Source organism: Heliangelus exortis, chromosome 2 (genome assembly GCF_036169615.1).
Source record: "Heliangelus exortis chromosome 2, bHelExo1.hap1, whole genome shotgun sequence".
Lineage (NCBI taxonomy): Eukaryota > Metazoa > Chordata > Aves > Apodiformes > Trochilidae > Heliangelus > Heliangelus exortis.
The window spans coordinates 63,176,441-63,190,655 of NC_092423.1; the positions used below are offsets into that span (position 1 = coordinate 63,176,441).

The following is a 14,215-nucleotide window of genomic DNA, read 5'->3' on the forward strand; positions in this document are numbered from 1 at the left end:
TGAGCTTGATACTCAGGGACTGAAGCCAGGGCCCAGATTGAAAACAGAAGATCTGCACAAATTTTTACCCTGAGAGAACTGCTGAAGGCCAGAGGAGTTTGCTCAAAACGGGTCAGAAGTACAGTCTGCTTGGTGGTGGTGGAAGTGCTATTACTTGCAAACATCAAAAGGTTTTCATGGATCCTTGACATTTACTGTGGTGTTTAATGCTCGTATGACATAGTACCATTGTCTGGAGTTTAAAAGCTAAGAGCAGATCTTCCAGGTCTTAACTGGCTGAGGAGTGTAGCTATTGCCTATTCGGTGACTTCTGAGGACAAAGTCATATGTATGCCAACAAGAAAACTAATTGTTTCTCAGTGGGATATTGTTAAGTCTAGGCAGGGTTACTTGCAAAGTCTCAGGTTCTGTACGTCATATAGGTAAAAGATTTAAAGGTACTAACTTTCAATCCCTAAATCAGTGATAATCTCAAGAAAAGAACTATTTCACTGCACTATTCACAGATCCTGGTATTTAGAGGATTACCTGTGTTTGGAAGAACATTTGGCTACCCCAGAGAAAAACTAAGGAAGGCCTTGAGGCTGAGCAGAGCAAGCTGCACATAAATGCTCCAAACAGTCCTTTGCTCTACTGGGCATTAACACTGACTTGCTCCAAAATGTGCAGTATGGGAACATACTCCAGCACCTGTGTGTGTTGAATGTAAAGATAATTCTGCTGTTCAGTGTTTTTGTGCTAGAAAGAAGAAAAGTGTAGGTAAATGTTCATGTTTGGTTCTTCTTCTGATAGTCATAGAATCATAGAATCATAGAATCGTCTGGGTTGGAAGGGACCTCTGAGATCATCAAGTCCAACCCTTGATCCACTCCCACTGCAGTTACCAGACCATGGCACTGAGTGCCACATCCAGGGATGGAGAATCCACCACTTCCCTGGGCAGCCCATTCCAATGTCTGATCACCCTCTCCATAAAGAAATTCTTTCTAATGTCCAACCTAAACCTTCCCTAGCACAACTTGAGACCATGCCCTAATGACTTGGTGTAGAGGAGAAGAGGGGAAAAGAAATATTAAAGTGGTGTTCAGCTTATTCCCCAAAAATCTAAAAAAAAAAAATCAGTGGTGATATCTCTCATGCCATTCTCATTTTTGAGAAGTGGTAGAACACACACCACCCTGGGATTTTTTGAGGCAAAATATGGAGTAAGGTCACTCAAAGAGCAGCATATGGGGAACCATGCCAGCAATGGAGCCACCTTGGTGTATTTTGAGTTTGCAGACTTCACAGCAGCCTGGATGGATTTATAGGTTCATGCTCCTGTTGTAGGAGGTCCTGCATAGTTTAGTCTCTCCACTGCTGCCTCATTTTAATAAAAAATATAACTTGCCAAACTGTCCTTTCTGCAACTGAAATTCTTCTTTCTCATAGACAGATGGACAGCCTTCTTGGGGGATAAATCAACAGGTGGTGCAAAACCACATCAAAAACCTTAAACTACAGGTTGGAAAGCAGGGCATGTAGAAGGCAGAACCTTTTCAGCTATCAAAGGCCTTGAAAAGGAGCTGGATAGTGCTTCCATTATTTCTCAAATTCACTGTCTCACTTCTCTTCAGGTAAGTTAAGTGCAACTTGCACTCATTTCTCATAAATGTATTAAAACAAAATAAAACAAACAAAAAAACAGAGGCCATCTCTATTTATATGAGATTGTAGAATAATAAATAAATTGCCTAGCCTGCTGATATCATGGATAAAATGAGGAAGGGAAGATGAAATTTACTTAAGCATAAAAAGTGCAACACTACATCTTATATATATTTCTTGTAAGTTTTTGCTTTTCATTAATTGTTCCTGTTAGGGGAATATAATTTCAAGAGTTTCCAAAACAAAATCTTATTTTAAAATACACAGTCAAATGTTTTTAGGTATCTGAAAAGTTAATTTAAATGCTTTATTTATAAACAGTAATTGATACAATGAGCATTTCTTCTCACTTAGTTTTCCCTATGCCAGATATTTGTAACTTCCCCTGGCAAATGTTATAGCTCTCTTTGTCTCATGTGGTGTTTATCAGACTGAATTGTAAATCTTTTGACCTGAATCCATATTTTCTGTATTTAAAATATTGAGTAAATACTACATAATGAGTTATATTTCAACAACAACAACAATAATAATAATAAATGTTTTTCATTAAATCTTTTTTAACCTGCATTTTTAAACCCTCTCCCCCTTTTTGTTCTAGTATTTTGCCATTCTCTGAGTCTACTTCTGTGCCCTCCAAAAATGCTGCTGCTGCTCTTCCCGGACATAACAGTGTAGGTCAGGCAGCATGAAAGCAACCAAAAATTTGCTGTCTGATTAGGGTTTTGTTGTGGTTGAAAAATAGTAATTCATTACCTTCATTCTCTCTTTCACTTCCCTAGTATCCTTCTCTCTGCCTGCTATTTTTTCTTCTCTCAGGCTTCAAGCTGAGACTATGCTCTCTAATATTTTCTAGTTCATTGAAGGTCATTAGCAAACACCTTCAGAGTAGGCAGACAGCATGTTTGCTCTTTTCAAGTTGCTGTATTTCAGGTTTTGGTGGTACAGAATATATTAAGATCTCCTGTACTCTTCTTTTTACGTAAGTTCTTTTTTCCTTATGAACTACAGAAAAGTAACATATACTATCTCTTTGTTTTCACACCTGAAAAACAGCAGAGCTACAAGTTCAAAGGTAAAAACATTTTTTGTTATACAGATCTTAGCATACGTCTTTACATCACTGATACACACATCCAGGCTAGATTCAAATATGTGATCAGATGAAAGTAAACATAAGCTATATATATAAGGAACTACATGCAAAAGTACAGGTGCAGTTGTAATGCATAAAGCCTTGAAAATCTGCCCCACCATGCATTTTTAGAGTTTACTTTCCAAAATCACCACGTTGTTATTACAAGCTTATTTTAGACCCTGCCAAATTCTAGAGACTGCCAACTCCTCCAGCTAGCCCTCTGGAATACAAAACCATCTAAAACTAATAGGTCCTACCCAGAATGAGATTTGGAACAATTAAAAACAACAGCTACAAGTGCATTTTCTTAACAGAGAATGGTATTCCACCAAGGGGTTTTCACATTAGAATGATAAGCAGGGAAAGTCTTGATAATTTCAGGACATGGAAAGATAAACTGTTAAAATAGTGGCTTAAGAGACTGCTAACAAGTGAACTGCATTGTTCAGAGACACCTATTTTCTGTGGAGGAAACAACCAAAACCCAGAAAGATCAAGGAGGCGGTGGCACCAGAAAAGGACTCTTGCAGATTGTGCAGGAAGAGGTCATTTGTGAAAACAAGAGGAACTTATGAAAGCAGAGAGAAAAAAGAAAAAAAAAGAAAAAAAAAATTTAGTCATTCGAGAGTGTTAGCAGAATTTGCATATCCATCCATTTCACAGGCTTTGAAAATTTGTTTTTCTCCAGCTGTTTTTCTTATCATTTTGTCATGTTTTCTCATCACACACAGCCACTTAGCTCCGACACTCTTGCTAGCAGACTGCTCCAATCTTTCAGCTGCTCTCAGGTCTTCCCTTTTAAATCTTCCAGCTGCCTCTCTTACTCCTAGTAACACTGTGAGCCTACCCCATCTTGTGTGTTTTGGGTTTTTTTCAGTAATTTCCAGCTGCCACGTTTGGTGCTCTAGATAATTTTCATTCTCTCTGTCAGAATATGGAGTATTTCTGTGGGCTCATAGAATGACAGCAGTTTTCCAAAGCCTCTTTCTGCCCTAATTACAATGTCATCCAAGTCCTTTCACGATTTTCTTGTACCAAACTGAAAAATTATTTTGGCTCCTGGCTTTGAAGAAAGGTAAGGGGAGGACAACAGCATGGTGCTAAATCACCAAGGTAGTAAAAATACAATGATCTGTGACAAGATAATCAAATTTCACCTCTTGCTTTTTCACAGATCTCATGCATCTTGTTCCCTAAGGACTGCTCAATCTCCCACACTGTGCAAAAGCTCCAAACTCTAGAAAAAATTTCAGCTACTTTCAGCTTACGAATTGGAATCAGTAGTCCAACAGCATCCTTAAGTCTCTTGGAGATTGCAGCCTTTGGAACTGACAAGGAGGAGGTTCTATTTAAGAAATCTACATTAGTATACATGAATCCTTTGGTTTTCATGATCAAGAAAAAAACTGTATACACAAATTCTTCTTAACTGTGTGATTTACAGTTTAGAGACACACCTGGTGGCTATACTTACGTATTCTTTTGCACTTTAAGAGCATGCAATGCTTTCCTGCTACTTTGGCTGTGTAAAAAATTTCCCTGAACCTGTGTGATTATAGGAAGATCTGACTGTCATCTAATTAAATATACTCAAAATTAAATTTCAAACTATTGTTCTCCCTTCTATCAATATTTTGGTAAAACTAAAATGAAATGCGGCCTTGTGAAGTCTTAAAAGTTACAGAATTAACTGGATTTTCTACAAGCTCCTTTTTAACAGTGCCACTTCAATAAGCATGCTTGAAAGTTCAGAAAATAATACTAATTTCTAAAAAACACAAAGACCTTATCTGCATTCCATCTAAGTTTCTGTCTGATTCATCCAGGGCTGTTCTTTTTTATTCAAGACCTTTCCTTATTCTGACAGAACCTCAGATCTACCCACTGGAGAGGCCTGGGTGAGGAACCTTCTCTGAAACAGGTGCCCACTGTCCACAGATAAGCAATGACAAAATGTGTTGGCATCCAGAACTTGCTTTGAAATAGGTCATGAACTCAGAAAATCCTTTTATAAACATTTCATCAGGCTCCAGAAAGGGGAATATGTTTGGGACTGCCTGAGAAAGGAACCATCCTCTACCACTGTTGAGGAAGGCTCCTTTGCTTATCCTCTTCCTCCCTCTGAAACTCCTGGCACAGGGAGAGGAAAAAGGACTTCTGGAGCTTCCTGATCATTCTAAAATTGTTAGAATGAAAAAGGAACTTTATCTTGAAGCTCTGAAGAACACCACAAGGAGCTTGAAGTTTGAATTTAAGAAGGGATTTGGTCACAGGTTTTAAACAGAATCACAGACAATCTTACACTGACTGAAAACTGTTTCCCTCTCAAAGGGTCTAATGGCCTTTTCCACAGCACAGTGAAGCAATTAAAAGCTCTCCAGATACCTTCAGAGAACTTTGGACTGAGTCTGGTGATTTTGTCTGCAGACTACAGGAGTTTAATAAGGTGCATTAGCAGGTGTTTTCAAACACTCCTGAAGTCAGGACAGCTGTGGGATCTTTGCAACACAGGAGATTGTTACCAGACCTAAATCACAGACTAAAATCCCAGGCTTCTCCCCAGTTTGATTTCTGGCGCTTCAAAAAAACTCTGACAAAAGAGAAAGAATTTGCAAGTCAGCTCATCGAAAAAAATAAAACAAAAAAAAGAACCAAATTCTACAATTAACTAGGCCATCATCTAGCACACACAGTTCTTCATACCTGCCAAGTACTATCAAAACTCTAAAACAAACCCTATTAGTAAGAAATGTTGTTATTTGGAATAGGCTGGGGTTGCCTAGTTCCAAAGAAACCAAATATGTTCACCATGACACAGCACCCTGAACTTTCCACATGAGATCACCAGATATCTTTGAGAGTGAGAAATGAGAATGGGATTATATATTCAGTATACAAAATACAGAATCACTTTCTATATCTAGGGTTGCATCAAGATAAATGACAAGAATGGATTAAAGTATTTTTCCTTTTATAAAAATAAAAAGACAATAAGATATATGTCCTCCCTGTACTGCAAAGCCCTATCTGATGATGCCAAACACTGTAATTCTCTATCACGTATTTTACCAGTGCTGAATACTGTAGTCTGGTGCAAAGCAGAACTTGTCTCCACTAGAGAAAACTGAAATCACAAGTCTAACTTGACTCTAGGAAAATTAATCTCCCTTGTGTTGCTCTGTGGTCATGAGACTTGAGTTACTGTGAGAAGGAGCCCCTTTCTGATGCTTGTAAAAGGATGCAAGGGGGACTAGCTCACCTGAGGTAAAATTTGCTTTCTGTAGATTCTTCACTCTAGCTTTGGCTCTCTGATTAAAACTGAACTAAATCCTTATGATAGTTTATAGAGAAAACCATAAAGTAATACAGCAACACAATAAATTATGAATGTATTGTATCAACAGCAATTATACTCTCCTGCTAACTCACGGAACAATCACTATTATCTTGAAAGATTTAACCTTAGCTATTTATTAAATATAGGCAGTAAGAAATAACAGTGAGCATAGCCTGTGTTTATTTGACATCACTGGAGGAAAAGGTTCAGAATATGTTTCCAAAAGTTTCCATTTCAGAAAATTCAGTGATTTTGTGAAAATTTGTATTTGAAAGTATCAAAATATCTGTTGCAAAAAGTGGCTTCTCTAGTTCATTGAAGAAGAAAAAAATAAGCTAAGAAGAAAAAAAACCTGAAAGAACATATTTCACCACATTTTTAATTGTCTGCAATATTTTTCTCTAGAAAAAATAATTATACCATAATTCTGTTACATACTCAATTTCAATGAGCTCTATAAGGGAGGTAAACGAGGACTTCTAAGTGCTTGGAGAGAAGGACTATATTTTTGTTTTAGTTAACTTTCAAGCCTCATCTTTCAATAAATCTAGCGTCAGCATCTAGTTAACAGAGCTGACACAGCGTGGATGCTGTACAATGTTTGTATTACATATGATACATATTTCCATATAGCTTTTGCAAATGAACATTTGTAACTCTAAAAGCCACAGACTGTAAGTCAAGAACATATGTCACAGACTTGAACCCCCATCATCAAACACTAAGGTATGAAAGAATGGGAAGAATTAACCAAAGAAAGCAAACAATTTCACAGAACTGCATATGAATTTTATCTCACATATGGTATGGAATACCAAACATGTATGTAATACATTCATTTATGCACACAACATGTCTTTTTGGCATATTGGTTATCTGCTTTTAATCATCAAATTCTTTTAGAGTTGAGACAAAGTTGCCTGTTTCCCTTACAGACAGGTAGATGAATAAAGTTGTCCAAAAGTTTTTTCTACCTGGCCTTTTCCTCAACATTTCTACTGTCCTTTTTGCACAGTGTATCAGTTTGGTTTGATGACTTCTGCTCACTGCAGTGTGAATATATGCAGATGCATCTGTGTATGGATTGAGAGTCAGACAACATGCAGAATGTAAAAGCTGGTAACACACCAAGTAACTAACACAGCTGTGGTAGCACAGAGCTGCAAACCCAAACACCTCAGACAACTGTGTGCAGGAGGGGAGTTTCACAACTCCTTATCAGGTGACCAGGTTTTGTCCTTGTGTAGCTTTCACTGAGTTTTCACATGCTTTTGTGGCTGTTCATTGAAAAAAAAACATACTGCTATAAATAATACTGATTTTTTTTCACATTAAGAAAAGAGGAGCAGATTATACAGGTTCTTTCAAAATACTTGAGCTGGAATCATCACAGTTTTAATGGCTATTTTTAGCTGGCCAAGGCATGGGAACAATACAGACTGACTGTTGGTTAGACAAAAGACAGATCAGACAAAAAAAGGTAAGAGGCTTTTTATGAACAAGAAGCCACAGAAAATCCGTATTTTTAAAAGATGGGTTATTTAAGAAGCTGTGAAACAGTGTAAAAGGATGTGGCCTATAAGCAAAATGACTGATAAAAAGTTTCAGTTCTTCATAAAGCTGCACTAGAAATTCACAACTGATCAGGGATCATGCTGTAAAATCAAACATTCCCTGAATTACTGAAACACAGCATTTGCATAAATTTGAGCATTATGTTATGCATCACCACTAGTCCATCATCACCTCTTTTCTGGACAGCACCACAAGTGTACTGTCACTGCATACAACCCAGAGACAACCAAATGTTTACAGCTACAACACATGCATAGAGCTGGTGATGGCCAATCATAGAATCATAGAATCATAGAATTAGCCGGGTTGGAAGGGACCTCAGAGATCATCAAGTCCAACCCTTGACCTACCGGTGCGGTTGCCAGCCCATGGCACTGAGTGCCACATCCAGTCTCTTTTTAAACGTCTCCAGGGATGGAGAATCCACCACTTCCCTGGGCAGCCCATTCCATTGCCTGATCACCCTCTCCGTAAAGAAATTCTTTCTAATAGCTAACCTAAATCTCCCCTGGCACAGCTTAAGACTGTGTCCTCTTGTCTTGTTGAAAGTCATCTGGGAAAAAGAGACCAACCCCCCCCTGGCTACACCCTCCTTTCAGGGAGTTGTAGAGAGTGATGAGGTCTCCCCTGAGCCTCCTCTTCTCCAGGCTGAACAGCCCCAGCTCCCTCAGCCTCTCCTCATAGGATCTGTGCTCGAGTCCCTTCACCAGCCTGGTTGCCCTCCTTTGGACCTGCTCCAGGACCTCGATATCCTTCCTAAACTGAGGGGCCCAGAACTGGACACAGGACTCGAGCTGTGGCCTCACCAGCGCTGAGTACAGGGGCAGAATCACTTCCTTGGACCTGCTGGCCACGCTGTTCCTGATACAGGCCAGGATGCCATTGGCCTTCTTGGCTACCTGGGCACACTGCTGGCTCATGTTCAGCTTCTTGTAAAATACCAAACATGTATGTAATACATTCATTTATGCACACAACATGTCTTTTTGGCATATTGGTTATCTGCTTTTAATCATCAAATTCTTTTAGAGTTGAGACAAAGTTGCCTGTTTCCCTTACAGACAGGTAGATGAATAAAGTTGTCCAAAAGTTTTTTCTACCTGGCCTTTTCCTCAACATTTCTACTGTCCTTTTTGCACAGTGTATCAGCTTCTTGCAAACAGGAAGGTGAAGCGGCAGTTAGCGAGGCAGTTCGCGCAGGCAGAGTAAGCGGGAGAGGCACGGCTAGAGATGGTTTCAAAAAAAGCAAAAACTGTTGCTGTTGAGAAGAAGAGTGTGTCCACACAGATGGAGCCCCTTAAGAGGAACAAAAAGATGGACGCAGCTGTTCAGGTATCTGGCTGCGCAGAGTGTTTAAGTCTTGTGTTAGCACCAGAGGACAGCGAAAATGGGGTCTGTGTTAGATGCGAGCAGGTCAGTGATTTGCTGAGCATGGTGGCAGAGCTTAAGGAGGAGGTGGAGAGACTGAGAAGTATTAGGGAGTGCGAAAGGGAAATTGACTGGTGGAGTCACACCCTCTCGACTGCAAAAGAAATCCAGGAGGAGATGGTGAAGCCCTGCCCCTCCTCCCATCAGGCAGCCGATGCAGACCAGGTGGATGGGGGAGAATGGAAACAGGTCCCCCACTGGAAAGGCAGAAGAATTCCATCCCAACCCCCACCATCCCCCCAGGTGCCCGTAGAAAACAGATATGAGGCCCTGGACTCAGAAAATCAGGAAGAAGACAGACAAGAGGACGATCTGTCCAGAAGGTCTCCTGTACCTAGTGAACCACCTAGGACTCGTCAGACACCCCGTGTCCTTAGGACTTCTTCAATCAAGAAGGAAAGGAGAGTAGTTGTGGTGGGTGACTCCCTTCTGAGGGGGACAGAAGGGCCCATCTGTCGACCAGACCCATCCCACAGGGAGGTCTGTTGCCTCCCTGGGGCTCGGATTAGAGATGTTAAAAGGAAACTCCCCAATCTTGTGGGTTCCTCTGATTACTATCCACTGCTGATTTTTCAGGTTGGCAGTGATGAAATCATCACAAGAAGTGTAAGGGCAATGAAGAGGGACTTCAGAGCCCTGGGACGGCTAGTTAGGGGGTCTGGAGCGCAAGTAGTGTTTGCCTCCATCCCTCCTGTAAGAATGGGTGGGGAGGTATATAGGAAGAGTTTACAGGTCAACGAGTGGCTAAGAGACTGGTGCCAAAGACAGGGTTTTGGCTTTTTTGATCACGGGATGCTATATGAGACACCTGGCCTGGTGGTGGCAGGTGGGATGCACCTGTCCCAGAGGGGGAAGAGGCTTTTGGGGCAGGACTTGGCAGGGCTCATTGAGAGAGCTTTAAACTAGATGTGAAGGGGGAAGGGGAGAAAACTGGGTCTGTTAGGGACAAACACAAGAAGGACGAACCGGGGCCCGAAGGCAGGTGGTCTAGGGAGGATTTAGTCCCACCAGTGTGCTCTGTTTGTTTCCTGAAATGTCTGTATGCTAATGCACGCAGCATGGGGAATAAGCAAGAAGAGTTAGAGGTCAGTGTACGGGCTAAGGGTTATGATCTGGTAGCAATAACAGAGACATGGTGGGATAGGTCACATGACTGGAATGTGGCCATGGATGGTTATGTGCTTTTCCGGAAAGATAGGGCGGGGAAGAGAGGTGGTGGAGTTGCTCTTTATGTGAGAGAGCAACTAGAATGTGTTGAGTTTTGTGCAGGGGCTGATGAGGGGCAAGTTGAAAGTCTGTGGGTAAGAATTAAGGGGCAGGCTGGTGTGGGCGATACAGTTGTGGGGGTCTACTACAGACCTCCTGATCAAGGCGAGGAGGTTGATGAGGCCTTCTACAGGCAGCTGAAAGCAGCCTCACAACTTCAGTCCCTAGTCCTCATGGGAGATTTTAACTACCCCGATATCTGCTGGTTGACTCACACAGCCAGCTTTTCACAGTCTAGGAGGTTCCTCCAGTGCATTGATGATAACTTCTTAATGCAAATGGTGGACAAGCCGACTAGAAGAGGAGCGCTGCTGGATCTTGTACTAACCAACAAGGAGGGCCTTGTTGAAGCAGTGGTGGTCAATGGCAGCCTTGGCTGCAGTGATCATGAGATGGTAGAGTTCAGGATCCTGTGTGGAAGGAACAGAATACCCAGTAGGACCAGAACCCTGGACTTCCACAGGGCAAACTTTGGCCTCCTCAATCGACTGTTAAGAGAAATCCCATGGGACAAGGTGTTAGAAGATAAAGGGGCTCAAGATAGCTGGTCAATATTCAAGAACCACTATTTGCAAGCACAGGATCAGAGCATCCCTATGGTTAGGAAATCTAGTAAGGGAGCTAGGAGACCAGCATGGTTAAAAAAGGAACTGCTGGGAAAACTTAAGTGGAAAAGGAAAATCTACAGATCATGGAAGGGGGGGCTGGTCACTTGGGAGGAATATAGGACTGTTGTCAGAGGATGTAGGGAGGCAATTAGGAAAGCTAAGGCCTCCTTGGAACTTAACCTTGCAAGTCGGGTTAAGGATAATAGAAAGGGCTTTTTCAAATACATAGCCAGCAAAACTAACACAAGAGGCAATATTGGCCCACTAAGGAATGAGCTGGGAGCCCTGGTGACAGAGGATATAAAGAAGGCAGAGGTGCTGAACGCCTTCTTTGCCTCTGTCTTTACTCCTGCAGGGTTTCCGCATGAGCCCCAGATTCATTTAACCCCAGAAGTAGTCAAGATAGATGAAGAGTTTGACATAGTAGATGAGGATTGGGTTAGGGATCAGCTGAGTAATCTGGACATCCATAAGTCGATGGGTCCAGATGGAATGCATCCAAGGGTGCTGAGGGAGCTGGCGGAGGTCATTGCTAGGCCACTCTCCATCATCTTCAATAAGTCATGGGTAACAGGAGAGGTGCCTGAGGACTGGAGGATAGCAAATGTCACTCCAGTCTACAAGAAGGGCAAGAAGGAGGACCCGGGTAACTATAGACCGGTCAGCCTCACCTCCATCCCTGGAAAGGTGATGGAACAACTTGTTCTTGTCACTATCTCCAGGCATATCAAGGACATGGGGGTCATCAAGAGCAGTCAGCATGGTTTTATCAAGGGTAAATCATGTTTGACTAACCTCATAGCCTTCTATGAGGAAATTACTAGGTGGATAGATGATGGAAGAGCGGTAGATGTGGTTTATCTTGATTTCAGTAAAGCATTTGACACCGTCTCTCACAGCATCCTTGTAGATAAGTTGATCAAGTATGGGTTTGGTGATCAGGTAGTGAGGTGGGTCAGGAACTGGTTGAAAGGAAGGAGTCAGAGAGTTGTAGTCAATGGGGCAGAATCTGGTTGGAGGGGCGTGACTAGTGGAGTCCCTCAGGGGTCGGTACTGGGACCGGTGTTGTTCAATATATTCATCAACGACTTGGATGAGGGTATAGAATGTACCCTCAGCAAGTTTGCTGACGACACTAAGCTGGGAGGAGTGGCTGACACACCAGAAGGCTGTGCTGCCATTCAGAGAGACTTAGACAGGCTGGAGAGTTGGGCAAGGAGGAACAAGATGAAATTCAACAAGGGGAAGTGTAGAGTTTTGCATTTGGGGAAGAACAACACGATGTCCCAGTATAGGTTGGGGGCTGACCTGCTGGAGAGCAGTGTAGGTGAAAGAGACCTGGGGGTCCTGGTAGACAAGAGGATGACCATGAGCCAGCAATGTGCCCTTGTGGCCAAGAAGGCCAATGGCATCCTGGGGTGCATTAGAAAGGGTGTGGTTAGTAGGTCAAGAGAGGTTCTCCTCCCCCTCTATTCTGCATTGGTGAGGCCGCACCTGGAGTATTGTGTCCAGTTCTGGGCCCCTCAGTTCAAGAAGGACAGGGAAGTGCTTGAAAGAGTCCAGCGCAGAGCTACTAAGATGATTAAGGGAGTGGAGCATCTCCCTTATGAGGAAAGGCTGAGGGAGCTGGGTCTCTTTAGTTTGGAGAAAAGGAGACTGAGGGGTGACCTCATCAATGTTTTCAAATATGTAAGGGGTGAGTGTCAGGGAGATGGAGCTAGGCTTTTCTCTATGGTGACCAGTGATAGGACAAGGGGTAATGGGTGTAAGTTGGAGCATAGGAGGTTCAAGTTGAATATCAGAAAGAATTTTTTTACTGTAAGGGTGACAGAGCCCTGGAACAGGCTGCCCAGGGGGGTTGTGGAGTCTCCTTCACTGGAGACATTCAAAACCCGCCTGGACACGTTCCTAGGCGATGTACTCTAGGTGGCCCTGCTCTGGCAGGGGGGGCTGGACTAGATGATCTTTCGAGGTCCCTTCCAACCCCTAGGATTCTATGATTCTATGATTCTATGATTCTATGATTCTTGTCAATCCAGACTCCCAGGTCCCCCATTTCATTCTGCACAACAACAGCCAAAGTAGCCAGTGGTGCTGCCAGACTGAAAATATTTCATTATCTCCTTCTGATAATAGCAAAGGACACGAATCCCACAACTTCACATCTGTCTTCTGAAAAGATGGAACTTGATGAGAAAAGTATCATAAAACACTGAGGAGCCAGTTGTATCATAAAACCTGATTTGAGTCAGTCAAGCCAACTGAATCATAAAACAACAGTCTACTGACATACAGTCCCCTGCTGTTTTTTTGCCACAGATAAGAACAATCTATCTTTATTCACTTACACATTTTCATTTATACATACCTAGCTACTGATACATAGGTTTGACGACAAGGGATTCCTTAGAGCACATAAATTCTAGGTGTATGTATTTGTGCTAAGCTCGACACTTCAGAGCAAACTGACCACAGAACCTGTAGCAGTGACAGGTATCACTGGGACTCTCAAGTGCAATTTATTCTTATGAAGTCCAGTGCAAACAGCCCCTAAGCTTTTGATCCACAGGTTTTGGTCTGTGACTCACATAGGAATTTGACATATTCATACTTTACTCTGTTGTAAGCACCTTGACTGAGGCTTGTGAGGTTACTAAAAAAATTGAGAGTGCTGTCTTTTACTCAGATCAGTCCATGACTGATCTATCCCAGGTCTGTGCAGCCTCAGAACTCCCACTTCCCAATGCCATACCAGTGCCCAGCATCAGAATAATATTAGAGAGTCCTGGAGGGCATGACTGGACAATGACCTGACAATATTCAGTATAGAAGCACCTGTCAACTGGCATTTATTTTTACTACAGTAGTCACATAAATAAAGTTTTAAGTCATTAGCAGCATACACATTCCTAGTTTCAGATTATATTTCAGTGAAGTAATTGCATGAATGCTGGGTTGGATGTGTCATGGCCATAAATCAGCAGATCTCTGCAGCTTCCTGTACAGGTTTGGAGACCTAGAACAGAAACTCTGACCTGAAACATTTAATATGTAAAAAATCACAGGTGAGAGTCCATTTCTAAAATATTACCATAAAAATTCACAGGTCTCCAAAGACACATTGCTGATTAATACAGTTCTTGCACCAAACAGGTACCATAATCTAAGATGTAAACAAACACAGATAAAGGAAAGCCAGGGAAAATATGCTACCAG

At 42.1% G+C, this 14,215-nt stretch overlaps 1 long non-coding RNA gene across 2 annotated transcripts in view; it reads right to left on the minus strand.

The window, feature by feature from the left end:
• The window catches only part of LOC139792692 (uncharacterized), a 31,338-nt gene that overhangs the window by 3,002 nt on the left and 14,121 nt on the right, over positions 1-14,215 (minus strand). The window contains exon 4 of one of the 2 annotated variants that reach the window (XR_011724355.1): positions 13,366-14,015. The exons of the other annotated variant lie outside the window; for it this stretch is intronic. This is a non-coding gene — a long non-coding RNA (uncharacterized lncRNA). Of the gene's footprint in view, positions 1-13,365; positions 14,016-14,215 lie in introns of those variants that run through there. 2 annotated transcript variants of the gene reach the window in all.